We start from the raw sequence: 13,890 nt of genomic DNA, 5'->3' as shown, positions 1-13,890 counted from the left end.
TCTAGCAATTCCCCTATATCTCTCTTTCTATGGCCCTGTGGTCCATCAGTGTAGACGCCTGCAGCAGGTGACGTCTCGTTGCGGCCATCTCCAGTGTACGATCTGCTGAAATACTCCTCGGTGTTTGGTCTGTTCCCCACCCCCAGTGCAGAATTGTTTTTGCTATTAAAATCTCTACGCTGAGACAGATTATTTTACCATGCGGTGAATCTACAGCGCCGCGATGAGAAAGCAGCTGCCACTGGGCATCCTCCAGGTATCGGTTTTCATTACATTTTTTTTGCACATGGTTCGGGTCCAGCTGACATTCGACGAAAGCCGACGTCTGCGATCTCAAATAACTGCCGGCTACGGGTTTTACTTTTTCCCGTTCTATATGATTATCCACACACATTATATGAAATCCAATAAAAATCTGCTTATTTTTAGAGGGCGGCGATGTCATCATTTGTATTTACGGGGTGATGATGTCATGTTGGCCACTCTGCAGGTGTTCTATGATGTAACGTACAGGCGTAGCGGGGCTGAGCCTGTCAGTGCAACGTAGATGGCAGCTGGCATAGTTTGACCTATAATTTACTCTAGTTCATAGTAAATTTGTTGGGTAGGGGGTTACAGTAAAAAATCTCAGATTGTTGCACAAAAATTTGCAACGTTTTGAATGGTATACGGGGTATGATACATTTCTCAGATTTACTCCACAGTAATATTTTGTACATACCCCGACCAATCTTTGAACTTGTCCTGGATAATTCAGTGATAACTGGTAGAAATAGGAATATGGAGCGGCTGTCATTGACAGCTGCTCCTTATCGGAAACTGCCAGGAATATTCCTTGACTTATTTTGCTGGGACGAATACTGTATCTGATGCCTCTGGACAGCCAAGTGGTGGTAGGGATGGGACCAGTTCAGGAAATTGTACTTGATTTAGTTAGCCCAAAAAATATGTGACCCCCATGATAAATAGGCCAATAGAAGACTGTACAGGTCAACAAGTATTTCACAGTCAATAACCCCTCCGGACTTTCCACTTGTGTTCACGTCCACTTCTTACATGGTTCTCTGATATTAGAAGTGTGAAACAGAGTGGCTGTCATTGACAGCTGTTCCATGTTTATCAAGTAACAGAAACATTGTGACGTCTATGGAGACAAAAAAATGGGTCATCCAGGCAAGGTGGCAGAGTTGGTGGTAATAACGTGTACCAAATTAGGATTCTAAGAGATTCCACTGATACCAAAATGTTAGAATTGAGCGGCTGCCACTGACAGCCATACCATTTTCATTAAAGGGATTCTATCATTAGAATCCCTTTTTTTCTAACTAACACATAGGAATAGCCTTAAGAAAGTCTATTCTTCTCCTACCTTTAGATGTCTTCTCTGTGCCGCCGTTTGGTAGATATTCCATTTTCGGTTTGCATGTAAATGAGATCTCTCGCAGCACTGGGGGCGGTCCTCAGTGCTCAAACAGCACTGGGGGCGTCCCCAATGCTGTGAGAGAATTCCCCAGCGCCGCCTTTATCTTCTTCAGGAACTGGCCTCTACGCGTCATCTTCCGGTCTGGCTTTCAATCTTCTACGCATGCGCAATCAGCTCTTCCAGCGGGCCTTGGGCAGAGCCAACTGCACCTGAGCTCGCGTAAGTGGCCACAAAAAAATGGCTGCGCACGGGTGCAGTCGGCTCTGCCTGCTAGCAGAGCCGATTCTGCATGCGTAGAAGATTGAAAGCCAGGCCGGAAGACGACGCGTAAAGGCCGATTCCTGAAGAAGATGGAGGCGGTGCTGGAGAATTCTCTCGCAGCACTGGGGACGCCCCCAGTGCTGTTTGAGCGCTGGGGCCCGCCCTCAGTGCTGCGAGAGAACTCATTTGCATAAAGACGGAAAACGGAATATCTACCGAACAGCAGCGCGGAGAAGACATCTAAAGGTAGGAGAAGAATAGCCTTTCTTAAGGCTATTCCTTTGTGTTGGAAAAAAGGGATTCTAATGATCCCTTTAATGGACAGACTATTTTTGTGACTTAGGATAGCCATGTTGGTTGAGTGAGTCATGATTTAGCAACTTATACTGGATCACTTAACCAGGAAAATATTTGCCCCCATGGTGAATAGGCCATTCTATAGTCCATCAGTCAAATACTATCTTCTATTATCTGTGTTCACAATATCAGAGATAGACATGGATGAGTAAAAGTGGAGCGGCTGCCACTGATAGCCACTCCATTCTCAAAAATTGGCAAGAACCTTCTATGTCAAGTCAAAAGCTCTATCCTGGACAAAAACCCAACCAGTCTTTTTCTTCATTGTTCACTAAAAGCAGATATAGACACAGAATTGTAAAAGTGGAGCGGCTGTCACTGACAGCCAATCCTTTCTCAATAATGGACAATGTGGTAGAGCGGCCATCATGGTAAAGTTTGTAGTGAGTTAACAAATTGTGCTACATTAGTTAGCCAGGGTACAGGGCAGACAGAGACCCAATCATAGACTTCAGCGGTGACATTGGGGTGTCTTACGTCAGCCAGAGGCCAAAAGAGGCTGAGGAGTATAATAATAGCAACTCCGATTGGGGTTGAGCCAATCTTGAGATTTCAGAATCGTTTTTCAAATCTGATTTTCAATCATTTTCCAGCCGATCCCGATCATGAAATTTGTTTGATCTCCAATCGGTATCTGATGTTTCCCGATCCCGATCGCTCAACCCGACTTCCGATTCGTACCCAACAACGTCAGGCCCAACATGAACTAGGGGGCCGGACCTCACAAATATTCTTTTAAACAAATCTTCTGAGCTTGCCCATCTCTATCAATAACCCAACCAGTCATTATCCTCTGTATAAGATAGACACCAAAGTGTAAAGGTGAAGCGGCTGTCACTGGTAGCCGATCCCTTCTCAGTTACTGACAAGAACCTTCTATGACTTAGGACAGTTGGGAGTGAGTTAATACGTTTGCCCCCACAAAGACTAGGCCATTGGAAAACAGGTCAAAAATTCTCCTGGTTACTAAACCAACCAGAAGTGAGAAAACGGAGCAGCTGTCACTGATAGCCGCTCCATTCTCAGTAATTGACGAGAACCTTCTATGACTTAGGGCAGCCATGGTGGTACCGCTAGAAGGGAATTAGCAACTTGCACTATGTTAGTCAGCCAGAAAAATATGTCCCACTACAATGAACAGGCCATTAGAAGACCGTACAGGTCGAAAACTGCTTCTTAGTCAATATCCTGAGCAGTCTTTTCACTTGTCTGAACACACACACATAACCTGCCTGGAGGTTTTCACTCCATAAATAACGTGTAATCTGCGGGAATAAAGGGCAGAGATCCGAGCTTGGATTGTAATCACAGACAGCTAAATATCTGCGTGCGTTTCCCACAGTAGAGTCCCACTAAACACTTATGGGGGCTCTGGGAGACGGACTTCCTCTGCTAACATGCAGCATTCCCACTCAAGTCTAGTCGCAACTCATTTTTTTCTTTTACTCTTTTACTAATGAGAAAATCAGAATTCGGGGATGAGTCTCTCTCGGCCTCCAGTCTGTGAGATGTTTTCCTTGCCTCACCAGCATCATCCCATAGTACGACATGCTCTCCATCCAATGTTTCCGTCGTCTTCTTACTGGAGATGTTGATAATTCACTAGTAATTGTTTCACCAATGAAGAGCAGGTATCTCACCCTACTTTGGTGTCAAGGAAACCCATCGATGGTCACCCTTTTTTGACACATTTCTTATGGTTCAACCACCACCAGTGATGGAAGAGTCCTCCACTGAATTATACAAGGTCTTCCCTACCTTTTTGGCTATCAGTCTCACCATAGAGGCTCATTAAAGGTGATGATTTAGAACCCTCAAAAAGTTCTCTGATGATACCTTGCTTCTATATTTTAATGTTCCTGGAGGTTCCCAGAGTCTCCAGAGGTCCCTCAAGACTTCAACGTGTGGTTCTGTTAGACCATCAACCAAATATTGATGTCCTATCCTTAGGAAGACCCCTTTTGTCTTCCCCTTACTTTAGGAAACAAAAATGTGGGAAAGGTGATTTTCATTTTGTGAATTTGAGGAGCTAACCTTGGATCTCATAAGTCTTGACAGCTCCTCCTATACTTGGGTCACCTGATTCGACAGACCAAGTATGGGCACTAAAGTTACTTATATGGCTACATGACGGTTTGATCAAGAAATAACTAGAGGACCACACAAAGAGTTTTGCAACTTTTTGGAAGACCCTTGGTGGATTATATCAAAACTTTTTAGTTATTGGAATCCCTTGAGGTCTCCATATACCTGAATCAACTGAAAAGATGGACCATGTATGGTCTCTAAAGCTGCTCAGATAAAAGAAAAAGCTAGAGTACCACACAAAAATATTTACAACTTTTTGTGGTATATGTCAAACGTTTTGATCATTGGAAGCCCTTGATGTTTCTGTATATCTGGTCAACTCAATTGATGGACCATGGTCTCTAAAAGTTCTCATACATGGTAAGATATCCCAAAGCTCCTTCAAGACTTCTACCAATGGTGATTCCAGGACACTGGTGGGAAATTTTTTTCAATACAACTCTATTTAAGAGACATTTGGGATAAGGAAACTTTCCAACCATCAGAAGATCTTGATAGCTCCTCACACATATCGTAGCCCATATATTGGTTGATATCATGAACCTTGGATATATGTCCTTCAAGGCGCCATACAGATTACAACTTCTGTGGATCATTGTCGAAGTAGGGACCATATCATGGGAATCAGGAACGGTCTTTAAGCCAGCAGGGTATTTCCTATCTCCCCCCTGACACACACTACTTGTAATAAGTTTTATGATGCAATATGTAATAATAGCGAGCGTTGGGCATTCATGTGCTACGCTGAACAAACATTATCCAGATGTTTTGTCACATTCCTGTGGGAACGGTTCATACCTGCAAGAACTCTGCATTTCTGCTCCACGCCTGGCTGCTAATGAAGGGAGACAAGGGTGATGCAGACAGGCCTAGCACAGCGACATAACCACGCTTTGGGGGATGATATTTAGTATCAGTTTGAAGGGCGCTTAATAATGGCGCTGGCCACGGGCCAGTTGTGTAAATCCAAGACAACTCCCATTACAAGTGACGGCTGAAGGTAGGAGATGAAATGTCACTCTTGAGAGACGGGCTGCTCTCTCACAATACGAATAAACCCAAATCATAAAGACATCGGGCAACGTTTATGAAACCTGTCACCTATGGAAATGTATGGAACCGGAATTCCTATGAATAGTTGACCCCATTTTTTTCCACTGTGCTGTGATAAAATTACAGAGCTCCTATAAATATGTCAAGACGGCTTCCAGGATCCTTCCTGCACACAAGGACTATGAAAAATAAGGAAAAGTCAAAAACATCAAAAAAAAAATATGTAGTTATGACCGTCATCTATTACTTAACTTTTGCTCTGGAGGACCCAGTATAGGAGCAAACTACTTAGAAAGTCCATTAATTTCAATAGGAGTTGTGTAATACTTAACTTCCCCTGTGGAGGCACTGTAGGAAAATTGAACACTTACTGCTGGATTCGAAAGGGAATCTAACAGCAGATTACTTGTGTTCAGTTTATTTTGATTCCCATCTACATCTATATTCCAATTAATCTGAATGATGTTGAGTTGCAATACCAGGCACAGCCAGGAGTGGAGCTGTTACCGAGTACAACAGTAGCAAACTAACATTCCCATGACTAGTTAAAAATATTCAAAGATGGTTCCACATATTTTCCTGGACTCAAGAACGATGCAGCAGAAAAATAAGGGAAAGTCAAAAACATCAAAAAATTGTAGTTATGGAAGGGGTCCCTTCTTTATGACCGTCATCTATTACGTACCAATAGTGTCTCTCACTCTAGAGGATCCAGTATATGGATAAATTACTCAGAGAGTCTATTCATTTCAGTAGGAACTATGTAATACCTCATTTGTCCTTTGGAGGCACTGCAGGAAAATTGAACACTTTGACAAACAACATCTGATCAATGGGCATCTAACAGCAGATCACCTGTGACCACCTTATTGTTAGATGTCTAAATTGTACAATCCCCATTAAAGCAAGGCAAACTGTACATCTGTATTTATATTAAGCTGAATGATGTTGCTCTGCAATACCGGGCACAACCAGGAGGGGTGCTGTTTTTGACAAAAACAATAACAATCTGAAATTCCTATTAGTTACAAATGTTTAAACATAGCTCCTAGGTACCGATCTCTTACTCTGGAGGACCTGACACGTCCATGGATCATCTCATTTAGTTCAATCCGAAAAGTGTAATACCTTTTGTTACCTGTGGGGGTGCTGCAGGGGAATTGAACGGTTGCTGCCACATTTTCCAGCAGATTAGATCAGATCACTGGTGGTTTAGAAGTTGTAGATCATATGATCCACTTAAGAAAAGGGGCTCCAGATCATACAGAGTCTTATAAAGAAAGGAGTCAAGGGCTGTTTTATCCTTTCTTCTATCTAAGTTTGTATTGAAGTGATTAGCGTTGAGCTGCAATACCAGACACAGCAAAGGGTAGCGCTGTTTCAGGTGAGGGGATAAAAGTAGATCTTATATTCTGATCCCATAAACCCCTCTCAGGCCAGTAAGACTTGTCATGACTATGTATGAGTGTATAGGTTGTCCTGTACCTTGCGTGTTCACACTTTTGCTGATTTAGCAAATTGTAATTATAAATAATCTGACGAGAGTAAAATTGTAAAAAATAAATTAAAAAAATAATAATATGAAAAAAAAAAAAAATTGTCATGGTTTCACTGGGGATCGAACCCAGGACCTTCTGCGTGTAAAGCAGACGTGATAACCACTACACTATGAAACCTGACTGGCAGGCCTGATGAGTCGATTGTCATTGCCTGATTAACCTTTTGTGCTCTGAACACTTTTAAGCAAAGAGAAACTGTTAGAAAATCATCTTATGTTATGGAAGAGATTGGCCGGCGCATTCTCAGATCTAATGGATTTCTAGAATGAATGTAAAAATAGACAAAAATAACCCAAAATTTCTATTTGTAAGAACCTGACTAATCCATATGGGGGTGCAGAGGTGGCAGTCATGGTGGAGACCCAAAGGACACATAGACCACGGTATTATATATGGACATGGTAGGGGGCATACTAACCAACTTTTATAGGGATAATAGAGGGATTTTGGTCCACCCCTTCATAAGCCTTGTCCCATTACCATGGATCCTAAATTCTGGCCACATGTATAGATCTATATAAACAGCGCCTCTCTTGGCCAATGGCTGTGTTTGGTATTGCAGTTGGTATTCAATTAAATGGAGCCGAGCGACAATACCAGCCATAGCCTACGGACAAGAACAGCATTGTCCCTATAACATAGGAGGTGTCCCTTTAAGCAGCGTGATGACGTCTTATGTCTCATGCAGCGGCCAGGGCCTTGGGGCCCCTACCCATGTAGTCACACAGCTTCTGTACCTGCTGCACAATCCACGTATTAAGCTAAGCTCGTACAATAACCTGAGTTGATCTTACGGCTCCCCAGTGAGCGGCCCGGGGCTGTCTGCTTGCAGAACCTCTCACAACAGATGTTGCTGTGATGCTGATGGATGTATAATGTCTCCCCTGCTGGGACTGTTACATGATCGCCGCTCCTCAGGTTATGCGTTTAGCAGGACGCGGCCGCTTACTGAAATATTGTCATCTATTTCCTCTCAATATCTCATTTGGGGAGCAGTGAACGGCCGCTGCGTATAACAAGGTGTAAATGGGGAGCGCTGGGAACATTATGGGGAAGGAGCAAACTGGAGCAGTGGAGTTCAGGGGTACAGACAAAACATTGTAGTTCAGGGGTACACAGGGAACATTGTAGTTCAGGGGTATATGGAGAACATTGTAGTTCAGGGTACAGGATTCAGGGGTACAGTGGGAGCATTGGAGCTCAGGGGTACACCCAAAACATTGTAGTTCAGGGGTACACTCAAAACATTGTAGTTCAGGAGTACACACAAAGCATTGTAGTTCAGGGGTACACGGGAAACATAGTAGTTCAGGGGTACACATGGAACATTGTAGTTCAGGGGTATATGGAGAACATTGTAGTTCAGGGGTACACAGGGAACATTTTCAATCAGGGTCCAGGGGTACAGTGGGAGCATTGGAGCTCAGGGGTACACCCAAAACATTGTAGTTCAGGGGTACACTGAAAACATTGTAGTTCAGGGGTACACTCAAAACATTGTAGTTTAGGGTACACACAAAGCATTGTAGTTCAGGGGTACACTGGGAACATTGTAGTTCAGGGGTACACTGGGAGCATTCTGGTTCAGGGGCACACTGGGAGCATTGTAGTTCAGGGGTACCCTGGGAGCGCTGTAGTTCAGGGGTACATGGGGAACATTGTATTTCAGGGGTACAGTGGGAACATTTTCGTTCAGAGGTACAGTGGGAGTATTGTAGCTCAGGGTACATGGGGAACATTATAGTTCAGAGTTACACTGGGAGCATTGTAGTTCAGGAGTACACATATAACATTGTAGTTCAGGGGTACACTGGGAACATTGTAGTTCAGGGGTACACTGGGAGCATTGTAGTTCAGGGGTACAGTGGGAGCATTGTAGCTCAGGGGTACACTGGGAGCATTGTAGTTCAGGGGTACAGTGGGAGCATTGTAGCTCAGGGGTACACCCAAAACATTGTAGTTCAGGGGTACACTCAAAACATTGTAGTTCAGGAGTACACACAAAGCATTGTAGTTCAGGGGTACACGGGAAACATAGTAGTTCAGGGGTACACATGGAACATTGTAGTTCAGGGGTATATGGAGAACATTGTAGTTCAGGGGTACACAGGGAACATTTTCAATCAGGGTACAGGGTCCAGGGGTACAGTGGGAGCATTGGAGCTCAGGGGTACACCCAAAACATTGTAGTTCAGGGGTACACTGAAAACATTGTAGTTCAGGGGTACACTCAAAACATTGTAGTTTAGGGTACACACAAAGCATTGTAGTTCAGGGGTACACTGGGAACATTGTAGTTCAGGGGTACACTGGGAGCATTCTGGTTCAGGGGCACACTGGGAGCATTGTAGTTCAGGGGTACACAGGGAACATTGTATTTCAGGGGTACAGTGGGAACATTTTCGTTCAGGGGTACAGTGGGAGTATTGTAGCTCAGGATACATGGGGAACATTATAGTTCAGAGGTACACTGGGAGCATTGTAGTTCAGGAGTACACATATAACATTGTAGTTCAGGGGTACACTGGGAACATTGTAGTTCAGGAGTACACTAGGAGCATTGTATTTCAGGGATACATAGGGAACATTGTAGTTCAGGGGTACACTGGCAGCACTGTAGTTGAGGGGTACACTGGGAATATTGAGGTTCAGGGGTACACTACGAGCAGTGTAGTTCAGGGGTGCAACATGAACATTGTTGGTTTCTGGGAACATTGTAGTTCAGTGGTACACAGGGAAAATTGCAGCTAAAGTTTACACTGGGAACATTATGGTTCAAAGGTACATGGGGAACACGGTAGTCCAGGGGCACAAAGGAAACATTGTTCTTTGGGGTTCAGTGGAAATTTAGTTTAGAATAAACTGGGAACACTGTGGTTCATGGGCACACTGGGAGCATTGTGATTCAGGGGTATACCTGGAGCATTGTTTGGGGGTTCTGGGATACATGACATTGTGTTTATGGGGTACACTGGAAATACTGTGGTTCAGGGGTACATTGGGAACACTGTATTTTAGGGTTAAATTTGAAAAATGCTAAAAATCTTCTTCCTGCATGAGTAGGCATTAAGGTATCAGAAGATAAGAACCCCAGAGCTGCAGTATTTACTGACACCTGTATGAAGGGTCCTGTTATGTCATCTACCCATTACATTATTATGGCTCGGTGGCGATGCATTTCTGCATAAAACAGGCCGTTTGCACTGGTAGAAGGAAGGAGCATGGCGTTCCGGATGATTGGAGCCAGTTAACTTCATGGCCGTGTAGCGGTATGAGTTCCTCTTGAGCTGAGGCTTGTCACCTTCGGCTGCACCTCTAACAGGCCGTGGAGGCTTTTAGCAAGTGTGAAGAAAGCTGGCGCATGAGGCCGCCATACTACAGGACGTCTCCTCGCACGCCTACCACCTTCTACCTCATTTACTAGCCTCAGCCTTGTTACATTTCATACTCTACGGGGTATATATTGTAAAGTTGGCCTAAAATCTGGAAAAATAGGAATAAATTCGAATATGACTTGTGTTAAGAAACCGAAATAAGGTGTTCTGCATCTGTGTGATATGTTCTATACGGAAGGGTTTACGTTAGACATTGTGATCGGTCTGTCTGATAAGATGCTTCTTTAGTTTACGCTTGAAGCTGTAGAAATTGGGAGTTAATCTGATTGTCCGGGGTAGAGCATTCCAGAGAAGTGGTGCAGCTCGGGAGAAGTCTTGTATACGAGCGTGGGAGGTTCTGATAATAGAGGATGTAAGTGTTAGGTCATTGAGTGAGCGGAGAACACGGGTTGGGCGGTAGACAGAGATGAGGGAGGAGATGTAGGGAGGTGCGGCATTATGGAGAGCCTTGTGGGGGAGGGGGATAACTTTATATTTTATTCTATAATGAATAGGCAGCCAATGTAGCGACTGGCACAGAGCAGAGGCATCGCTGTAGTGTCTAGCCTGATAGATGAGCCTGGCCGCTGCATTCAGAATAGATTGTAGAGGGGAGAGTTTAGTGAGGGGAAGACCGATTAGTAAGGAGTTACAGTAGTCAAGGCGAGAATGAATCAGAGAGACAATAAGTGTCTTTAGTGTATCTCTGGCGAGGAAAGGGCGTATTCTGGAGATGTATTTGAGGTGGAGGTGACATGAACGTGCAAGTGATTCAATATGGGGGTGAAGGAAAGGTCTGCTTCAAACATGACCCCGAGGCAGCGGGCCTGCTGCCTAGGAGTTATAGTAAGGCCTGAGACTGCAATGGATATATCAGGGACAGATCTATTAGATGGTGGAAACAGTAGTAGTTCAGTCTTAGGCTGCATTCACACAGAGTAATGCCTGGCGTTTTTTGTGTGTTTTTTGCACATAGCGCCGCGTTTACGCCGTGTAGCGTCGCGTTAACGCCGCGTATACGCCGCGTTAACGCCGCGCTATTTAGCGGTGGCGTTGCCCGGCGTTAACGCGGCGTATACGCGGCGCTACGCGGCGTAAACGCGGCGCTATGTGCAAAAAACACAAAAAAAACGCCAGGCGTTACTCTGTGTGAATGCAGCCTTAGAGAGATTTAGTTTCAGATAGAGCGAGGACATGATATTAGAGACAGCAGAAAGACAGTGACTGGTGTTCTGTATGAGTGCAGGGGTGATGTCACAGGAAGATATGTATAATTGGGGGTCATCAGCATAAAGATGGTACCTGTAGCTAAATCTGGCGATGGTTTGTCCAATGGGGGCTGTGCAGAGAGAAAAGAGCAGGGGGCCGAGCCCTGAGGAACCCCAACAGCAAGGTTGATAGATAGATGGTTGGTAGATAGATAGATAGATAGATAGATAGATAGATAGATAGGAGATAGATAGATAGATAGATAGATAGATAGATAGATAGATAGATAGAATACAAATAGATGGACAGAATACATATATTTTCTTTATATTTCCCATTTTTGGCTATAATCAGATACCAGGGCCCCTGCGGGGTTTGTTCTCACTTTACTACAGACATGTACAATAGATATTTCTGGGTCGTGTTCCCCTCACAGTAAAAAAAAAATTGTAAATTCTGGGTTATTATGTGATACAATGAAATTCAGGATCTGGGATATATACACAGCCATTATAAGCAAGAGACAGGCTCCTCTGTTTCGGTCCCTTGGGGGCCACAACCCACAATGCATCATGTGCTAATCCTCCATGTTTTATATTGGCATTAACACACGGTGCACAGAAGCCCTCCTCAAAGGGGTTAAACTGTGCGCCATATGGACAGGGCACAATCCCCTTCTCTTTGTACCCAAGGCCTGTGGATTTAGATGCTTCACCTTTCCCTTTCTTTCCACGGGCCTAGTTCTTCCCTAGGCAGTATATCACCTGTTTTATAGGGTCACGTGGGATCTGTTAATGGGGTGCTTGCTTCTTGATGATTTCAGGATGAGTGCCTCCATTGCACCTGGAAACCATTCCCGCACCTGGAGCCGCCTCAATGGCCTTCACATGTGCTCAGGAGATGCAGGGGACGTCTGTGTCTCCGAGAGAGCGACTATGGGTGCCGAGTGACTGCAGCTTCAGGAGACTCATGTAGTTATCACTTTATTCTTCCAGGAATAGGTGTAATACCAGGATATAACATGGATAGATGTAAATAAATAGATAAAAGATAGATAAGATATATTAGATAGATAGATACATAGATAGATAGATAGATAGATAGATAGATAGATAGATAGATAGATAGATAGATAGGTGATAGATAGATAGATAGGAGAAAGAAAGAAAGAAAGAAAGAAAGAAAGAAAGAAAGATAGATAGATAGATAGATAGATAGATAGATAGATAGATAGATAGATAGGAGATAGATAGATAGATAGATAGATAGATAGATAGATAGATAGGAGATAGATAGATAGGAGATAGATAGATAGATAGATAGATAGATAGATAGATAGATAGATAGATGAGAGATAGATAGATAGGAGATAGATAGATAGATAGATAGATAGGAGATAGATAGATAGATAGATAGGAGATAGATAGATAGATAGATAGATAGATAGATAGATAGATAGATAGGAGATAGATAGATAGATAGATAGATAGATAGATAGGAGATAGATAGAAGGATAGATAGATAGATAGATAGATAGATAGATAGATAGATAGATAGGAGATAGATAGATAGATAGATAGATAGATAGGAGATAGATAGAAGGATAGATAGATAGATAGATAGATAGATAGATAGATAGATAGATAGATAGATAATACAAACCGTTCTCTCTCTCACTAGTTTCCGGAGTTTCTCTGTACCGCACAGAACATCCACAAAACTATTGTTCAGATTCCAGAACTTTTCCAAACAGTAGTGTTGGATATTTTCTGCGTAGTGATGATCTTTATAACTAAACTTTCCACAAATTAATTCAAGACCTCAGAACCTGCCAACACGAGATCAATTACAAGAAGCAGCTGAATCGTTTCTACTCATTTCTATCCAGGGACGCTTGGCATAGACGGGCCCCATGGGCATTGAGGGTGTAGTTTTTGTTTTATTTTTGAGTCTTTTTCCCTTGTAATTGGAAGTTTTTGTATCCCTATATTAGATTGCCAGACCTCTGGAGAGTGTAACAAGGCTCGTGGCTACACATCCAGACCATGGGCTCAGGAGAGCCGTCTCGCATTGGTTACAGCCATCACCAACGCCCCTTGGAACCAAATCCAAACCAAGAGAAACAGTAAACAACATATAATTTGCCCCTAATTTTGCGTGGCCTGTAGGTATAAGACTAGCTTTATAGTATTTGTGAACAGTGTGTAATACATATTTGAAAAAATCAAGAGAACTTTTTTGAAAAATTTACTCACCTATAATATATGAGTGACAATATTTTGGCAAACAGATAGACAGCAATGGCAAGACAACGTCCTGTAAGGTTAAGGCTAAGATAGCTACTATATACACATACTATTTATATATACACGTACTCCGGGTCATTTTTGGATTTTTATGATACAGTACGGGAGGTTTTCCATTTGGCACCCCTGTCACATGGTCAATGAATTTTTGACAGCTGCATGGGCTGAGTTTGTGTTCCTTGCCTGTGTTATATTATAAGAAGTGTCAGATGTAACCCTGGGGCAAGAGGCCTTTGTAGTGGTCGTCCCAAAAATAAACT

The 13,890-nt window shown here is 43.2% G+C and overlaps 1 non-coding gene across 1 annotated transcript; it reads right to left on the bottom strand.

The window, feature by feature from the left end:
• Positions 1-6,785: 6,785 nt before the first annotated feature.
• On the bottom strand, positions 6,786-6,858 carry TRNAV-UAC (transfer RNA valine (anticodon UAC)). Its single transcript has one exon. It is a non-coding gene; the product is annotated as a tRNA-Val (tRNA).
• Positions 6,859-13,890: the final 7,032 nt, after the last annotated feature.

Source organism: Leptodactylus fuscus, chromosome 8, assembly GCF_031893055.1.
Source record: "Leptodactylus fuscus isolate aLepFus1 chromosome 8, aLepFus1.hap2, whole genome shotgun sequence".
Taxonomy (NCBI): Eukaryota; Metazoa; Chordata; class Amphibia; order Anura; family Leptodactylidae; genus Leptodactylus; species Leptodactylus fuscus.
This window is presented reverse-complemented; position numbering and strand designations above follow the sequence as displayed.